The sequence below is a fragment of the Caloenas nicobarica genome, chromosome 3, assembly GCF_036013445.1.
Source record: "Caloenas nicobarica isolate bCalNic1 chromosome 3, bCalNic1.hap1, whole genome shotgun sequence".
Classification (NCBI taxonomy): domain Eukaryota; kingdom Metazoa; phylum Chordata; class Aves; order Columbiformes; family Columbidae; genus Caloenas; species Caloenas nicobarica.
The window spans coordinates 54,077,406-54,095,652 of NC_088247.1; positions in this window are offsets into that span (position 1 = coordinate 54,077,406).

An 18,247-nucleotide genomic window follows, 5' to 3' on the forward strand; every position below is an offset into this window, starting at 1 on the left:
AAACCTGTTAAGTTTTAAAACTTTGTGTTGGTGTTTTGTGTAGAAGTACTTTGAAAAAGGGTAAATTCATCCTAAGGACTCCACCCTGCACCAGTAATTTGAAATGTTTGTAAAGAGCAAAGTTAGAAGGACAAGTCACAGACAGTCTAAAATCTATATGCAGATCATGTAATTTCAAGTTGTTTTAAACACAGTGAGTGCACACTAGAGGTAATTTCTTAACTTAGAAATGAAATTTCCATATTTAAGGTGGACACTACAGTAATAGCTTGAGAACCAGAACAAACTTAGAGTGTAACTGTCACACCCCTTGAAACTGGTCATTTTTAAATTATGTACTTGTCTCACTGTTCCAGAACCACAGCTGTCTGCAGTGCTGTTTTGCTACATAGCACCACCGGCTTGACTGTGCATTGCTCCTGTGCTGGTGTTTCCCTTGAATTTCTCTGCTCTTGACATTGATTCAAGAGAAAAAAAAAAAAGGCATTAATGATGTAAGGGGTAGTTTTGCAACTCATATCTGGGAGTTGATCCAGATCTTAAGTTACCTTGACTGGTTAATGCAGAGTTCTGGGTATGTCAGAGCAAAACTTCCTTCAGTTTTGCTGGCAGCTGTTTCTACCCCACTACGTCAGACTACTTCTAATCCTTCTTGTAATTCCTCCATGATTACTACTGCTCTCTTTTTCAAAATTTAAACAAAATAGGGCAGAAAATAGGATTTACTTGCCTCCTGTAGAACTTTTTCTCTCTGTTACTACTAATCCAAACCTGGCATGATGGCTTTCTGCTGAGCTCGTGGACTACCCCTGAGATACAGGTGTTTGGTTTTTGTTTTGTTTTTATTTTTTTTCACACAGTGTATTTTACAAATAGTGAGATTGACCATAACCTCCTGAAGATGTCTTCCTTTCCTTCTCATGCTATTCACTCCATCCATTTGCAGTTATATCTCCCAGAGGACTCTGATGTTTGAGGTGGGGTGCATGGTCCTTGAGGTTTTCTCTGGCAAAAAACCACAATCTTCTGATAGCACAGAGGCTCAGGCCCTTGAAACTATGCAAGGGTCCTCCATTTTATTCTAATTTATTTTATATATATATTTATATATATATATACACATAATAGCTTCAGAAACACAGGGCCGTACAACCAGCTCTGTGAAGAGATGACAGCCTTTCCCTGGCTTAAACTACCTGCTTTTGACTTTGCCGAAGGACATATTCACACCCAGACTCTGTCAGTCCTGGAAAGTGTGTCAGATGAAAATTACATTATGCTAGCACATCACTAGATCACAGGAAGAGCCTATTGGTTCCTGAACTTATTTAACAGGTATTTTGATAGACACAAAAAAGAATGCTTGTCTCAAACTTGTCTTAAACACTTCCTAATGTACAGCATTACCAGGAAACCATATGAATCAATACAGACACTCTGCATGTATATATGGTAAGAATTATGTACAGGTAGTATGTCTAGAAACTGTTTAAATAGAGACGGCTGCTCAGTAATCTGGTAAAACCAGCTGTCTCCAAAATGGCTGCCGTGACTCTTTTCTCATGGTAGCCAAAATTCTGCTTCTAGCTTGCTGAAATTTGCAAGGCAAAGGCACCTTGGGCAAAGACGGACGTATTTTTACAGCGATCGTTTTGCGATAACTCCTTTTAAGTGCTGAAGAAGTGTGATACTAGAACCAGTGGCAGAGGATCTGGGACAGGCTGTACTGGGTTAGTAATACGCAGTCGTCAATGGAGTCAACCAGTCAAAAGTAATAGCATTCTGGTGACTGTGGACTCTCCCGTCAGTTAAAAAGACTGCGTCTCTGCTGCTATATTGAGGAAATGTGCATAACAAAATGAGGCATGTGAGTTTAGACTAGTATAAAAGGGAAAATGTTCAGACATTTAAATTGCTCCTTGAAGCAAGCCTAGACCGCAGCTGCATACTTGCCATTAGAACTGAGAGAAAATACTCACATGAGTTCCAGGGTTTCATTCATTTAAATCAATGTAAAAGTTCCTGTCAGTTTCAGACATAAGCAGACTGGATCCAGAAAGAGATATTATGACATCCAATTTTCATTAATATAGCTGCAAAGGGAAAGCTTACGGTTATAAGCTATTAAGTCTTGAACGATGACCACTGGAATATGTGTAATCATACTATTTCCTCACAACTTTCTTTTTAGTGTAACTCAGTGCAGAGGCAAATTTATGAAAAGTAATCTAAGGGTTTGCTTTTTTCACAAACAGACATGAACTCTGTGAATGTAATGTAATACATTTTTGTGATGTCCATGTCAACTTTACCCGGGACTACATAAGGAAGTGTGGCGTACTGTATAACGTGTGTCTAATTCTTCTGGGTTGGGCAGCTGAGGAATGCAATCCTCACTTTGCCTCTCCTTGTCCTAGTTAAAAATTTGTTGTATCCCAAACACCTGAGCAGTTTTTCCATGATGCTGAATGTGCCTTTGTTCTCACTAGCTCTTCTTTGAGCTTTGCTTGGGTAGGAGTCTCTGCATCCTCCTTTTCCTCCTTCTTTTTCCATCTATTATATAAGCTCTGTAGTGGAAACCATAAGCAGCCCCAAATATGTAAGGAAATACAATGACAATTGATAACAAAACAGTGCAATCATGGAATATGCAGTAGTCCTATTTTACATGTCTGCAACTAACTAAATAGGAAAACAGCATGGAAAATAGCTTAAGGGATTAGAAAATACTCTGGTTACTTTAGCATCTTAAAACCACCGGTCCTTGCTGAAACCGGCATTTTCAGTCTCAGCTTCTGCTGAGTCATAGGGTTTGCTGCCTTTGAAGATTGAAGTAGCTTGGCTCAAAACTGAAATTGTTCTGGAAGAGTTCAAACCTTCACTAATGACCATATTTGCATGCTATTCTCAGTGGTATTTACATATAATAGGACACCCTCCACAGGGAGGTCTCTTCAAAACACAGGCTCTGCTTACACTTTGAATTTCCCTAGTTTTTATCTATGCATCATTACTTCAAAGTGTTTTGCAGAGAGTACTCTGTCATATATTTGGGAGACTCATTATAGTTGTTTCAAAGCTAAATATGTAGCCAACTGTAAGATCGTCACTTGGGTTTTGTGTGTGGAGGTGAAGATGTATTACTTGGGCAAGAATCCTACCTGATCAGAGCTGGCATACTTCTGGTGAAGCCAAGGAATTTCTGTTGAGTGATGTGAGATGAAAACACTGTTCTGACTTAGTACCCGCTTTTGTTCAAGTCCCTATTGTTTTATTTCAGGAGGACACAGAGGATCCAAACATGAATCCATGGGCCTTGTGAGGTCTAGGACAAACTCTGAGGAATCTCTTCTGCCTCCATTTTGGTCATTGGTACCCCCCAGCTCTGCCGACTTTGCACTGTCTGTAGCGCTCAATCTCTCGGTAGTAGGGTGGGTGTTCAGTTAGTGTTGCCAAAGGGTGTGTGAGTAGAGAAAGTGGGTCTGGATTATTTCCCGTAGGCTTTCCTGTAGAATCGAGGCAAGCTGGTCAGCCATTGTTCCTTGTCCTGCAAAGTCTAGCTGTAAAGGTGTGGAGGGATTCCTGCATGGATGATAGTGAAAACTGTAGAAATTAATCCTTCTTCCATTCTAGCTGGGGCCTCAGCTGGGAGCTGTAGTATCCTGTTAATCTCCTTTCTCTTATTCTCCACTCCTCCCATGCAGCCATCTTCTCCCACCACCCACTTCTATTCTGCATATCACTTATGCAACATGTATTTAATGTTTCATACAGTAAAAGCTTTCTATAGTGATTATTTTCCCTTTCATGTTAATAAGGAGCATTCAAATATTTTAGATTATCCTGCTCCATTCACTATTAATTGACAAGCTGATATTTCTACTCTTTCATTCATTCAAAATGATCAAATTCATTCTGTTAATTTCATTCAGAATGAATATCACAGGTGTTTGCTATAAGTTTGGCTGACGACTTAGAGAGTCATTTTGTATCTCACCTCACAGGGTCTACAATTGCTTCAATCACTTTCATAGTATTTCATAATTAAGGAAGACAGCAGAGGAACTCAGAATGCTAGTTATCTACCTTAACCAGATGCAGTGAAAGTGCAAGGACATGGAGCTTGTCCAAATCTTCCTCCCAGCTTAGTCCCAAAGGTATTCAAAGCTAGGCTTCCACTAGTGATTATGTATGCTATATAAATAATAATATCTTGAGTTGCACTGATACAGCACTTTTAATCTTCAAAGTACTTTGAAAACCCTCTATAATTAGTGTGCTATGGAGTCATCTCTTACGATACTGCATGAACTCCAGTAATACCCACTGTGGGAGCCAAAATGGGAACCTGAACAGCCACAGAGCTTATACATAACCTCCATTATCACTACAAGATGAAATTGAAAATGCTGAACAAGGATATTTTAGTACTTCATGCAGAAGGAGGATCCACGACCAGCAGGAAACTAGTCTTCCCAAGATAAGGAGATGGGAATGTTTTCTTTGCTGGTAATCTACTACTTCAGATCTCTAAACACATTTTATTTCGAACTGTGTCTCAGTCAAGCTGGCAGCAGATCACAGATTATCTCATTACATGGAGTCTTCAACTTCATGCAACTAGAATACATCTATCTTTTTTTTTTTTAAAAAAAAGCTTTCATTTGATAGAGCCAAAAGGGATGCAGACATAATAAATATACTATTAAATAGATTCCTACAGATTTTATTGAGACTCCAGAGGAACAAATTATTCAAAGAACACCATTGGTAATCAACAGTCCAGCTGACCACTATTTAAAGATTAAAGTATTTTCCAAGTATTTCCAGCATGCTCACAATGGGTCCTTGTGAATGGTCAGGAGCTTGCTCTTTAAACCAGTTTGGCATTTGCTGGAGATTATCATCCCAACATGAGCTTGCAAATAGCCTTTTCAAAGCTATACCATTAAGAAAAGAGGAAAAAAAAAAGAGCAGTAGCAGCTCATTCAATATGGCAAATATAGCAGTGCAAAGGAACAGAATATTTTGGATAAATAAAACTTGGAATATTTTTGAACTTTAATAATTTTTCTCTTCCCCAGACTTGTATGCTGACTAGCATGTATTTTCTCAGCAGAACAGCTAACGTGTTTTATTTGCTTTTTCCAAATATCTTTTTTTTCTTACAGAGATTTAATAGGGCACATAGATACCATTTTAAACCATAGTATAAATTAATGGTCATCTAAAGAATACTGAGCCTAGATTTCAAAAGTTGTCATCAGGCAGAACTAACTCTGCTTCCCACGCAGTTAATGGACACATGCATCCACATGCCTAGATTTTTGCTTCATTTTAAGATCGGTGTTTTTTTGGGTTTTTTGGGTTTTTTTGTGGGGTTTTTTTGTGTGTGTTTTGTTTTGGGGTCTTTTTGTTTGGTGGGGTTTTTTTTGTTTTTTTGGTTTTTTAAATTGGTGTTCTTCCCTGTTATATTAAAATATCGCACAAAACCATAAACATAACCATATGTCAGAATGAGGTTTTTACTGATGAGGGATAGTTTGGACTCAGTCTCTTTGCTTTTATTTTTACTGCTTATTCCATTTGCGTTAGGTGAAATATATTCTCTCTGTGTGTTATATTCAGCATATTTTTAGCTACTCCTGGACTACTTAAGGAAAAGTCAGCAGATGACCTCAAGAGTATGAGAAGTACCTCCAGAAGCTTCCTTTTGTGTTTCCCATGGTGCATCAGGACAGTTTCATCAGCACAGCCACAATAAACAGCTATTTGCAAATAAGAAATAATGTTTTGGAAAAGCAGCAAAGCGAGAATAGGGCTGGGGAAGAGCAGCAAGATGAATCATTTGTGCAGTCCTTCCACGTTTTGAGCAACCACAGCTGTTTCAGTTCTCTAGCAGGAGAAGTTAACCTTCCAAGCCAGCTATTTTTACAGTGGTGCAGCTGCAGGTCTGAGAGCAGGAGGAAGGAAAGGGAGTGACTAGGCACAGATACATGAGAGGTGGTGTAGGAAAAATAGTTGACAACCGGGAAACGGATGTTTGAAAAGAAAGAGTTGCACAGTAGGTGTTCCGTGATCTTCCCATATGCAACAATGAAGGAACTTTTTGAATTTGAGATTACAGTGTGGAAGGTGTTGGAGGTGAGAAACTCCAAGCTTAAGAGTCTTCAGAAACTCATGGGGTTTCTCTGGGCCTGACAGTCTCCAGGGAGACCTTATTGTGGCCTTTCTGTTCTTAAGAGGGGCCTGTAAGAATTATGGGGACAAACTTTTTAGCAAGGTCTCTTAAAACAGGACAAAGGGTAATGGTTTCAAACTAAAAGAGGGGAGATTCAGGCTAGACATGACGAAGGAATTTTTTACAGTGAGGGTGGTGAAACACTGGAACAGGTTTCCCAGAGAGGTGGTAGATACCCCATGCCTGGAGACATTCAAGGCCAGGCTGGATGAGACTCTGAGCAACCTGATCTGGTTGAAGATGTCCCTGCTCATTGCAGGAGGGTTGGACTAGATGACCTTTGGAGGTCCCCTTCAACCTAAAGTATTCTATGATTCTATGATATAATGAATTCATATCTCAGCAGGTAAATGTGGTTTGCTTCACATTTCTGCCGAGCAGTATACAGCTGTACTGAGGCATGCTGTCCAGTTCAATGATATGAGGAGGAAACTTCTTCTTTTTTTTTTTTTTCCATAGTCAGACTTCTTAATTTCAAAACCATTTATACAGCTATGTTTTCCCACTGTCACTCCCTGTTGGACCCTCGTTTGACCCTGCTTTGTTTATTATTTATCTGTCACTTCTTCCTTTTTTCCTTCCACTCAGTGGTCAGGTGCACCCTGCAAGGCTGATCACGGTACAGCTCTCCAAAGGTACAGCCAGTCCTAGGGCTTGGGGGCAAGATTTCCACATCCTAGCGACGCTGTGGCTGACTCAGTGTGTCCAACAGAGAAGATGATGTTACTGGCTGGGGCAGAGCGCCACAGCAGTGTGGCTGCACGGCTTGTGGAGCTGTCACACCCTGTAGCCCTGAGTCACCAGGAGGTTCTGGCCCAGGTTGTTGCTGGCTCAGAGATGAGCAGTCCCAGAGAACAGCACTGGGCTGCACACAGCAAACCTGCCCGGCCTCTTCTTTCGCACTGCTCCTTCTCTTAGGTTTGACTTATGCTCTTGGATCCCATCTTACACTCTTGGATCCCATCTGCACTCTGTGGCATCTCATATTTAAATGCCACTAGCTCTTCTCTTCTTAGTTCTTTTTGCCATTGCTCTGGGCCATACTCAGACAAGCTTTTCAAACTGTGAGCTTTTCAGGAGTTCCCTATCAAATGTAAATAGGCCATGTGCAGCAGCATGCAAATTGAGTAATTGATCTGTTAATGGTTAGATGTGTTGGACAAAGAAGGAAGATCCATTTTGCAGGTTTTTAAAGTATCAGGGAAATTATTCTTATGACACCTGCATGCTCTTTGGCACTTTAATAAATTTACAAGTGAATGCGCTGGAAGTCTCAAGCAGCTTTCTTTAGGCAATGTTTATCATGATTTTACATTTTTCACTTCCCATTCCCATAGATTTCCTTTTTTCAATCCTGAAAAACTTAAAATTGACATACTTTTTCTAAAGTCTTTAGAGAAATTTCTCAGGACAACCTGATGTCATCCATGACACTTAACATCTGAAATGGGACTTGTCCGAGCCAAAAACAGTGATGCAGGTCACTGGAAGAAGGCTCGGGAAATCTTCAGTCTGTGACTGAATGACCTGGAGTGCTGTATTTCCTTTCTGAAAAATGCTGATTGTACTCCCATCCCTTGTCTTCCTATGTATGGAAATTGCAAAGTTTGGGGACAAGAAGATGTCTAGTGTTATGCAAAACTAGACTTAACTGAGATATAGGGAGACCTCACCTCTGGAGAAGGGATATGGATGTCCACCTGGTCCTCACAGCAGTAGGATCTGTTCATTGATCAGTCAGTTCCGGCAGAGATTTCATGTGTAAATCAGTCTTCTAACTCAAGTTCCAATCACAAATAATTTAAACCAAATCTCACTGTAACCTTGTGGCTCAGAAGCAGATGCGTGAATTGGTCTGTTCTCTGTGCAGTGCAGTTGGAGCAGGTGGCTGACCACCTTGTCTGCCATCCCTACGGACAGCATCATTGTTTCTCTATCAAAAGCATATAGACAGAAATTCAACTACCAAAAAACCCTAGTACACTTGAATACAGTTGGTCAGAAAGTTTTTTGTTTGCCGTAGGTATTTAATTTTGCAGGAGCAAAAAGGAAAGTGGAATTCAGTGGAATTTCATCAGAGAATGTTAATGAAAAAGGAAGTGTGCTCATTTGGAAAACCTACTCCATGTCTTTGCAGCAGCTGCTGTCTGGACTAGGCTCTCCTGGCTGGGTTCCAGGCTACTTTAAAGGTTTCATGATGCGCCATGGCCAGCCCTCTTGTCTGTTCCCGTGGTGCCTCCTGGAAAATCCAAAATATGTTGCACTAGAGGGAATATTCTTTTCCATTCATGAATATTCACAAACATTCAAAACCCACCCTGATCATGGAACCTGATATGTAATATGTCTCATAAGTTTTTTTCATTAAATGCCCTAATTGACTTATATGTCCTAATCAAAAATGATAACAGTTTCATGTTTAAGGCTCATGACTGAAAGTAAGTAGAAAGGGGCAGAAGGTAGAACAATTTGAGACAGAAATTGTCTGCCATCTAGATTCATGACATTTTTTGCTTACTGAGGTTTTACTGTGGCACAGACAAACAAAAGTCAGCATGAAAAGCTACAAACAAAACAAAATTTAAAATCCTTTCTAATATTGCTTCATTTTTAAACACCTGTTTCACAGGTGGAGAAGTATTGCACATTGTGGTTTTCATGCTGGGTGCCAGGCTCACCACCAGTAGCCTGATGAGGATCTTGTGTCCCCACAGAGAACCTGATTGAAGGGAAAGCAGGTGGCTGAAGTGCAAAAAAAGAGAACAGGTCTAACTCCTGCTGGGAACTCCTGCTGCAAGCTGGAGAGACTCAGCAGTGATGCTTACGTGCCTGAAACCTCACCAGCGTTGGTCGTCTGGTTGCTCCTGCACTTGATGAATTGGCTCTCAGAAGCCCTCCTGCACATACCTTTTCTTGACACTTCGGGTGAGCGCTACCTCAGTCTATTTTTAACAGCTACACTTTCCATGATTAGATTTTAATGCTATTTATTTATTTAAACTGAACCAAACAATTCCGCATAAGCTGAACATTCCAGTAGGCATCACGCTTGGCCACGCAGAGGAGTCTAAATCTAGTTTAAATTACATTCCTTGAATGGTAGAAAAAGCTGGGTCATGTGCCAAAGCTTGGTGAGGAATAACAGAGTCATTCTTTCATAGACTGCAAAAACTTTATTAAGGAAAGATAAACAGGTTAAAGGTCTCTGACTGACTGCATTTTCTATACATAGCAATTACCCCTCACTTTTCTCCCCCTTGCTCCTAGCTGAAGGTGTAGTATTTTCAGTCTCATCATCTGCTATAATGGAGCCAGGTCCTCTGTATGTTCTCTGAAGTTAAAGAGAATGAAAGGCTTGGGTAATTAGACTCAGTGTCTCACTCAGTTATTTCCTGGCAGAGTGTGAGCCTTTTATAACAGCTCCCTCCCTCCTGCATAGGTAGCAAAGACAGGTATGAAAATCAGGCATCTCTCAAAAACGCCTTTTCCGTGACAAAGAGAGCCTCTCCCCAGATCTGGGACATTGCTATTTCTGAGGCTTTCTGCTAAGCTTCCACGGCTTCCTGATAGGAAGGGAGAATGTGCTTATCATTTGCATCCATGTTAATAAAATAAATTGCTTGTGTTAAAATTAGCAGTGGGCAAACTGTTTCAGTTAAAACGAGAATTGTCCTGGATTGGTGCCAATCCTCAAACTAAATTCAAGCCAATATTATTTTTAAGTTTTAAAAGTAATAAGCATGCAATATGTGTATAGACATACACACAGTAAGTATCTCAGGGATTAGAAAAAGATGTATTTTGCATCTGGAGCCCCAGTTTTGCACATGCATATGCATGCAAGTAACTTTACTCACGTGAATTATCCCCTGGTACCATGCACTATTTCCTGTCTAATCAGGCAGCAACATATAAAAAAGGCTTTAATGTATAGGGCGCTGTAACCTGCAGAACATCACCGCTTGATCATCAAGTGAAGAAAGCTGACACTTGTTAACAGGACAAAGCTGGCACCAAATAAACCACGTCCGGCACATCAACTTCACTTGCTGGAAGCAAAGTCATCCCCAAGTGCTGTATTAGGGAGTACAGCCAGCCCTGCCTACAGCAGGATGTGGCTTTCAAATATCACGCATTGCTTATAATCTATTGCGTAAACTGAATGGAGGGATGAAGAGTGGAAGGGATGAGGCTCCATGGGGCTGTGACCTCAGAGAGGAAGATCTACTGGGAGTACACGGGGAGCACAGGGTTTATTTTGAGGAGTGGGGGGCAGGGAGTGTTGTTTATGTGCATTATTTCACACATCATAAATGTCATTTCTCAGGGATTTTATTTGAGCAGCCCAGAAACAGATCATTCCCATGTGAGATTTCGCAGCAGCAAACTGTTAATGTAAGGATTGGGTTTTTTGTTTGGATGTTTTGCTTTTGTCTTCAACTGCTTCAGAGTGGATGGGTGTGTCTATGCCTCTGCAATTGCGTGTGAGTGTATGATAGTCAGTGTCAGGGTGCAAGGATGTCTATCATAAGTTCAGACTGTCTGCCTAAAGTTTATTGAAAATAGTTTCAGTGCTTATGCAGCCCTGGCGCAGCCTATGGAGAGTGACACATGGTGCCACCCAGCACAGCCAGACATCTTCTCAGTCCTGTATTTCTCTTCCTAGGAACAGGTCAGCAAGGACATTGCCCAGGGGGTACCCTGACCTGTCAGGAAAACATACATATCTCCTTCTTCACAGGTTCAGAAATGCTTTCACTACAAGTGCTATCTTGTACTTCCACCCAACTTTTGGCTTTCCACAGCTCTTGCCCAAATTTATCTTCTAGAGTGGAAATGTGGCTTTATAGCCACATCCTTTCAAATTCCTTATGAGCTTCCTTCATACATTCCTGTTCTCCCAAGAATAGTAGGATAACACTTTGGCTCTATATCTAAGTATGGATGAACAATAGAGCCTGCTAGAAGACTAACTGAAGACTTAGTTCTAACTGTTGGATTTGAATGGTAAATGTATTGAAAGTCCTGACACACTAAAAATATTTTCCTGGCTGTAAGGGAGGGATGGATGAACTACGTGAGGTTCTTGCAATTATTGGCAAATCATCTTGCTACCAGCTATACAGGAGTGAGAACATTCAGAGATGAGGCCCAAGTGGTAAAAGAACAAGAACCTCTGGTTCGACTCCAGGTCTGGATGATGCCTTGATATTCTGTGGCTTAGATCCTACTGTATCAGGTTGCCAGATTATTCTAAACACAAGTATTGCCTGCCTCTGTACACTTACCACTGTGAAACAGTCAATACTATGAAGAAACTTCTTCTTGAACAGCTCTCACTCTGCCTTGCTACACACAATGTATGTTGAACATAAGATTTTTTTGTCCAAAAAGTAATGAAATGTAGTAAAACTGCAGGAGATCAACTTGTAAAATGAAATTAAAATGCTGCCTGAGGACCCCCCTGGAACTAGCTGAGTTACAAACACTTCAAAGGCACATTAATTGAGCCATATGGTCCAGTATTTAAGCAAAGGCATGCACTTTGTTTGGCTGGGTGCTCAGGAGAAACTTTAGGTCAAAGCCTTCATTGCCCTGATGAAATTTTAGATCAGCTGATGGAAATATTTACCCTACAATAAAGTTAAAAGACTGTTCTGTACAAAAATGACACACAGTTCATCATTGTGCACCTCTGTAAAGTCACCTGCAATGCCTCTATGTGTTTTGTTACCTCCAAGACTCTTGCAAAGACAGGTTTCTGAGGCATTGCCCAGAAAAAAGGGTGACGCAGGATTTATCTCTCTTGATGCAAGCACGCAGAGGAAGAAGGCTTCCTGAAGCCTGCTGGCCACCGGCTGCCATGCTGCATCTTTGATGGGCTCTGTACAAGGCAAACCACCATATTGCAGCCCCTGCCCCACGTTGCTGCATCTCCCATCTCCCTGTTTCGTGGACTGTGGCACCCTCCCACAGTGGCAGTGGGACAGTGTGAGGTGCCCTTCTGTTTGGTCTTTTGTGATGAAGACCAGACAAGACCAGTGAGAAAGACCACCTGCACCAGCCCAGGCAGCAAACAGGTCAAAACTGAGCAATTCTTCATGGAAGCCCTTATGCTGCCTGTGGATGAAGGCAGACTGGGGAGTACCAAGGGGGAGGCTGTTGCAGGTTGAGCCCGTGAGCTGCACTCATTCCCCAGTTGTACTGCTAATCCCAGGGTGAGAGCATCACACACAGTTATGACAGATATGTGTTTCCTATTGTATTTGATGCCATGTACACATGGGAGACGACAGTTCCTATTTTTGTGAGAACACTTGACCAAGGAGAAGTTAAGCCTATCAGGATCTTTTTCTTTCACTTCTGCAAAACCAAGAATTATAGATATTTAGTTTAGGTTCATTAGGTGACTCATTGTGTTATTCATTTAATATATTTCACATGGACAATGTTACATCTCTTTTCAATAAGTAATTTAAAAGAACTTTTCATGACAAGCAAGACACAAACAGTCTTTCGGTGAGCCACTGTCTTACATCCCAATCAACTCTGTCACATTTTCTTGTTTTTAAATTCCTCATCTTAAAAATATGAGTCAACATAAACAGTTTTCAATCTATGTTACCTTATTAACCAATGGTGGGTGACTTGACCCATAAAATATTTACATAGACAACAGTCTTGTGTTAGTAATGTATTTTCACATTACTTAGTCATTTAAAACATGTCAACCCCTTCCAAATAGTAGAAACAATCCAAACATGGAACTGATGTTGACCTTAAAAGGCTGCTTCTCTTTATTTTAAGTCAAGCAACAATCACTACCACAGATTATCACTGTGCATTCTTTACACAACTCCTTATCAGCGATGCCCCCAAATATAACTCTAAATGGTAAGGAAAATAGTAGATGGAAAGGGCTTATGCTACATCAACAGCATGTCCTTTAAGGGAGCTTGTGGAAGACTATGGAAAATATAACATTTTATTATTAGTGAGGTAAATTGATGACATATATTTGGCTGTTTTATGAAGACAATGAATTATGCATTTGACTATCTGAATCTGTATCTCATCTTTTTTGCATCATAAGCGTGCATGAATATTTATTTATATTGACTATATGTGTTCATGTGTATGAGTGGTTTTATATCATGTATGTGTGTAGTGAATACAGTTTTTTGGTTTCTCTTTTTCTGGTTTTCAGAGTCCTGTTTCTTGTTCTGTTATTAGGGGACCAGGTGATGAAATAGGAAGAAGGGCATTTAGCGTGTGATCTGCAGCACAGCACATGCTACAAACTTCCGGTAACCTACACGGCGAAAAAATACTGTCCTCTTTTTTCCAAGGGCAATCAATAGAACGGAATTTTCTCTTCCCAAGCCATAGTACATTAACATGGTATAAGCTGGAGCTGGTAAAAGAAAAGATAAGTTTGATGTATTTATTTTTCCTATGGATGTTTGTATTATACATGATGTTTTCAGTGTGTTCACCAGCAAAGGATGGCAGTCGCCATGTTGCATAGTAGATGACATGTGTCTCCTTTGGCAGATATTCAGTCCATTCAGCCAACTAACTAATTAATATGTTTTACTAAAAAAAATTTAAAAAATAAATAAAAGCATGACAGTCTACACCTTTATTGCTTCTCCTTGTATTTAAGAGAACTTTTTCAGGGTGAGCAGAGTAACTTGGAAGTTGTCAAATAAAGTTTCTTAATCACACTGTCCTCTGCAGACTGGAGCAGATCAGAGGAACAATAAAATCTCTGTCATGTACAAAACAGAAAACCTGATAGCACTGTGCTCCTCAGGAGACATGCAGATACTGAAGATTTTGGGGCCAGTTTTCACTATCTTACTGACTAGTTGTTCTGCTATGGTGCTATATATAACAGACTACTAAGTTTGTTATATATTTTAATGTTGAGGAAAAAAAGCTCTTTGTGATTTTTTTTTTTTTTTTACCTTTATCTCTGTATTTCACCTACAGTGGTATGGGTATTTTCTAGAAGACATGTGATGTTGAAGAGAATGAATACTAATATTGAAAGCTGCAGGGGCTGTGAAAAGTTTCGGTTTGGATTTTGCCTTTTTTTTGTTTCCTTTTCAATATTGTACCATTATTAGTCAGTCTTCTGCATTTTTTCATCTTGGTCAAATAGTCTATTGAAGAATTGAAAAGTATGAAAAAATTCATGTTGAATTCAAAAGGTTTTAAAATAAGCAGAGACATTGTTATTGGCCCTGATAGGTAAAGTTCACAGAGTCTGTCCTGTGATAAAGCAAGTCTACTCACACTGAACCTGAATGAGATGCTTGGTGGCAATACTGAGAGGAAAGAAGGGGATAGTAAGGTATCCGCAGTGAATTGTTAAAAATGCCGTTAGTTGACCCAAGAACAGAAAGCAGCACAGTCCTCTCAAGTGGAGGAGTGTAAGTCTCCAGGACACGACCAGAGACATTCATCTCTAGGCAATGCCAGGGTGAGAGGGATGGAGATGACTAACATGGGGTCTGTGAGGTCTGAGAAAATCTCACACTGAAATAAAATCTCCCACAAAGACAGGTATTATAAAGATGGTACTCAGCAGAGTCAGCAGTCAGAGAAAAACACAGTAGTTTTAGATCCAGAATAAAGTAGAAAAATGTGTTCAGACACCTTTTTTTTAAAGACTGGCAAACATTTCTAAATACCTATCAGCCTGACAGTGCTATCTTCTAAAATCCAATTTTCCGTACTGTGCTCATCATTCTGAGCCTATTCCATCTGGTTGCTCTTGGCTTGCCTTGGATTTGCAGAATGTGAGACAACTCTCAACTGGGTGCCAATTCAGTAACACTGAATTGCTGGTACAGTATTTTATTTCAACATGGAAAATCATCACACAGGAAGAAGCCTATTAAGTGCCCTTCACAATTTATATCATGGTTCTCCAGTACTAAATTAAGAAGGCAAAAGGGTACCTCTGATTGAACGTGGCAAGAGTAAGACATGGTGTGGTGTAACTGGGAGATTCCCATCTGTGGGAACTCAGTGGCGCAAGGAGGGGAGGCTGGGACGTAGGGCAAGGAGTTTGCAGCCTTCTGCAACTTCTGTTGGTCATGTGTGATGACTGCAAATCGTTATCTCTTACCTTTTCCTCTTCTTACAGGTAGGAATTAAAGCCTCCCAAAATATATTGAGTGAAACCTGAGCAGATAAAAGCAGATGCCATTCTCTCCCAAAACGTGTGGGAAGTATCAGGAGGTTTTCATTACTGACTGAGTGGTAGATGAATGGGTGCTCCCTAAGCCAGTCTCAAACCTCTTCTGTTTCCCCTGCCTGATTCCATCAAATGAAAATCTCAATCTCTTCATACAGTCTCCTAGACTTGTTCCAAGTTGCATAAAGAGGTTATGGCAAGGGGATAAAATATGGGGTTAAACAACATGCCCTAGTATTTTGCACTACTCCTAGAAACATCTATGATACCTTTGTTAAACTTTTTGGAGCTGTGGCAATGTAAAAGGTAAGGTTCAACCAGTCAGACTACCTTTTGTTGTCAGTTGTTGAACTGTGGTGGAGTCCCTTGGAAGAAGAACTTTCTGGAGGAGCAGAGTGGTAGCATCAGTGATTAAAAACAAACCCTATGTTAAAAGAGGTAGATGACTAAGTCTGCCAAGTGAAATACTAATGCCAGGAAATAAGGCTGAATTAATTATCTTACATACACATTATAATTTGATTTTTGGTTTTGTGATCACATACCATCTTTTTAAGAGGATTGTCACTTGATTCAGTGCATCTGATGCACTGCACTCACATAATGCACTAAATGTTCAGCTGCATTATCCTTGTTCATTGTGTGGCTGGATGCCTTATTTACTGCATTCCCTTCTAAAATTAGTATTATTTATTTCCTCACAGGCTTTGCTGTAGTGCTTGTGGTGCTATTAGAGAGCTTCAGAAACTAATGAATATGTATCTTTGTCAGGCTGCTGTGAAATAAACTGGATTTATTTTCATTTAGAGATGAGGAACCAGAGCATGGACAGATTAAGCTAGAATAATCTCTGATTTCGTGCGCATGACTAAAGGTATCTAAGACCTTATTTTTAAGTGGTTTGTGTTACCTGGCATGATGTATATTCAGGCACAGTTCCCCTTAACCTCATTTATAGCTGAAAGAGCTCAGCAGTTTTACAAATGACATGATATTCTTCATCAAAATATTAAGACAGCTGCTAACCACCTCCCAAATAGTGAGTGATTTGGTCAACTTTTAAAAATGGTACAGTGGAAACACATGCAAAGAGCCTAGTTCCCCACACCAATGTCCCTCTTGAGGAAGAAACTACCTCTGCAGTTCCTTGTGTCATTCACTGCCCATTTTCAATCTCTTTAGTGACTGACTTTGGTAGGGATCCTGCAACTGAGGTTTTCTTTAATGCAGTGTTGATGCAGCTCAAGAGTCTGCCATTACCATCTTGTAGGGAGAAAATAAAAATAATGTATCATTAAAGTGTGTAGCCGAATGCGTATACATCAAGTTCTAAGTACCTGAAAACTGAGTTTTGTGTTGGGTATTGCTGGATAATGGTATACCAGCTTTAGATATTATAACAAGAGTTGCAGGTGCCACCTTCACAAATATAACTGTTTTCCTAGGACTGGTTCCAAAACCAATTTGAAATGTACTGAAGTAAACAGTCTTGAATGTATCTTTCTCTTATCTTTGTACTTCAATGCAAAGTTTCTTCTGATACAGTATTTGAGATCTTCACAGCAGAACCAAATGCTGCTGATGTTATGACTTCTACATACTGGGTTAGTCTTTGTATAGTTTTATTCATCACTTTGATGGCATCTTGTTCTTAATGCGTTCCAGATTTCTCACCTACAAATGTTGTTCAAAAAGATTTTTGTTCCACTTCTCCAGGATTTCCAGCATGTGATAGTTCTAATCCTGAGGAAAGACTCCAACACTACTGTTGATGTGCCAATTATTTCCTTAGTGGAAAACAAGTAACACAGGAACTTTCATCAATATCTGCCCCTTTTTGCGGAACCAAGTCTTTTTATCTAAAATGTGTTTATACAAATTGTCTATTCCTATATGCTTAAAAAACTGAATTGCACAGGTATAAGGTACAATATATTTGCAACCATTGTCCATAGTAAAAGTGTTTTATTTCCTTTGAAGTTTGAAGTAATTTTACCGTGTTTAGAAACAGACATGCAAGTTTACATGTGGGGCCACTGCACAAAAAGAGGGCAATCACATCTCAGCAGCCATGATGTGATGTAGGGACACCCAAGGGCAGTGGCCTTTGTAGATAAAGGACAGAGATAAGGTCAGGGAAAGAAGTTTGTGGAGTCCTGCAGGCATGTAGTACATGGTCACTGACCCAGCACCATACCTGCCAGTGGGAAGTTGATTGGTCGTTATTTTTGAACATGGTTGGTCTGGCACTGTGAATTGATATCAGATCAGTGTTTTGGACCATATGGCAAGTATCAGGAACCCTAACACTGGATTTGCAATTTCATGGAGACATGGCCTAGAATTTTACCTCATAATTTTTACCACACATGAACTAACATGTATCACTGGTTTAAATCTTAATAGTAACTAGCATAGTTGTTCATGGTGCAGGTGTCCTAGCAAGGTACTGACCCTACAGTCACATCTCAGCAGTCATGTTATGAGCCCCTCAGCAGTAACCCTGCCACCATGTCCCAGGCTATTTTCCAGTTCTTCACCAACTAAGAAAAAAAAAAAAACAACAAAATAACAACTTTAAAAAAGCTCACGTTGAAGTCTTAGAGCATGTTACAGGAATCACTATGTTCAGACTCTTCTGTGCATCTTTTGCAAATTCCAGAGCCTGAACTGAACCTGGCCTGTCAGCTGTTTCTCTTTAGGAGCAAAGTGGAGTACTGCTATGGCCTACAGGTATGATATGGGATGAAAGATATTCCCTTGGGCTACCCTGTCTCAGTCCATGTAAGACTTTTTAA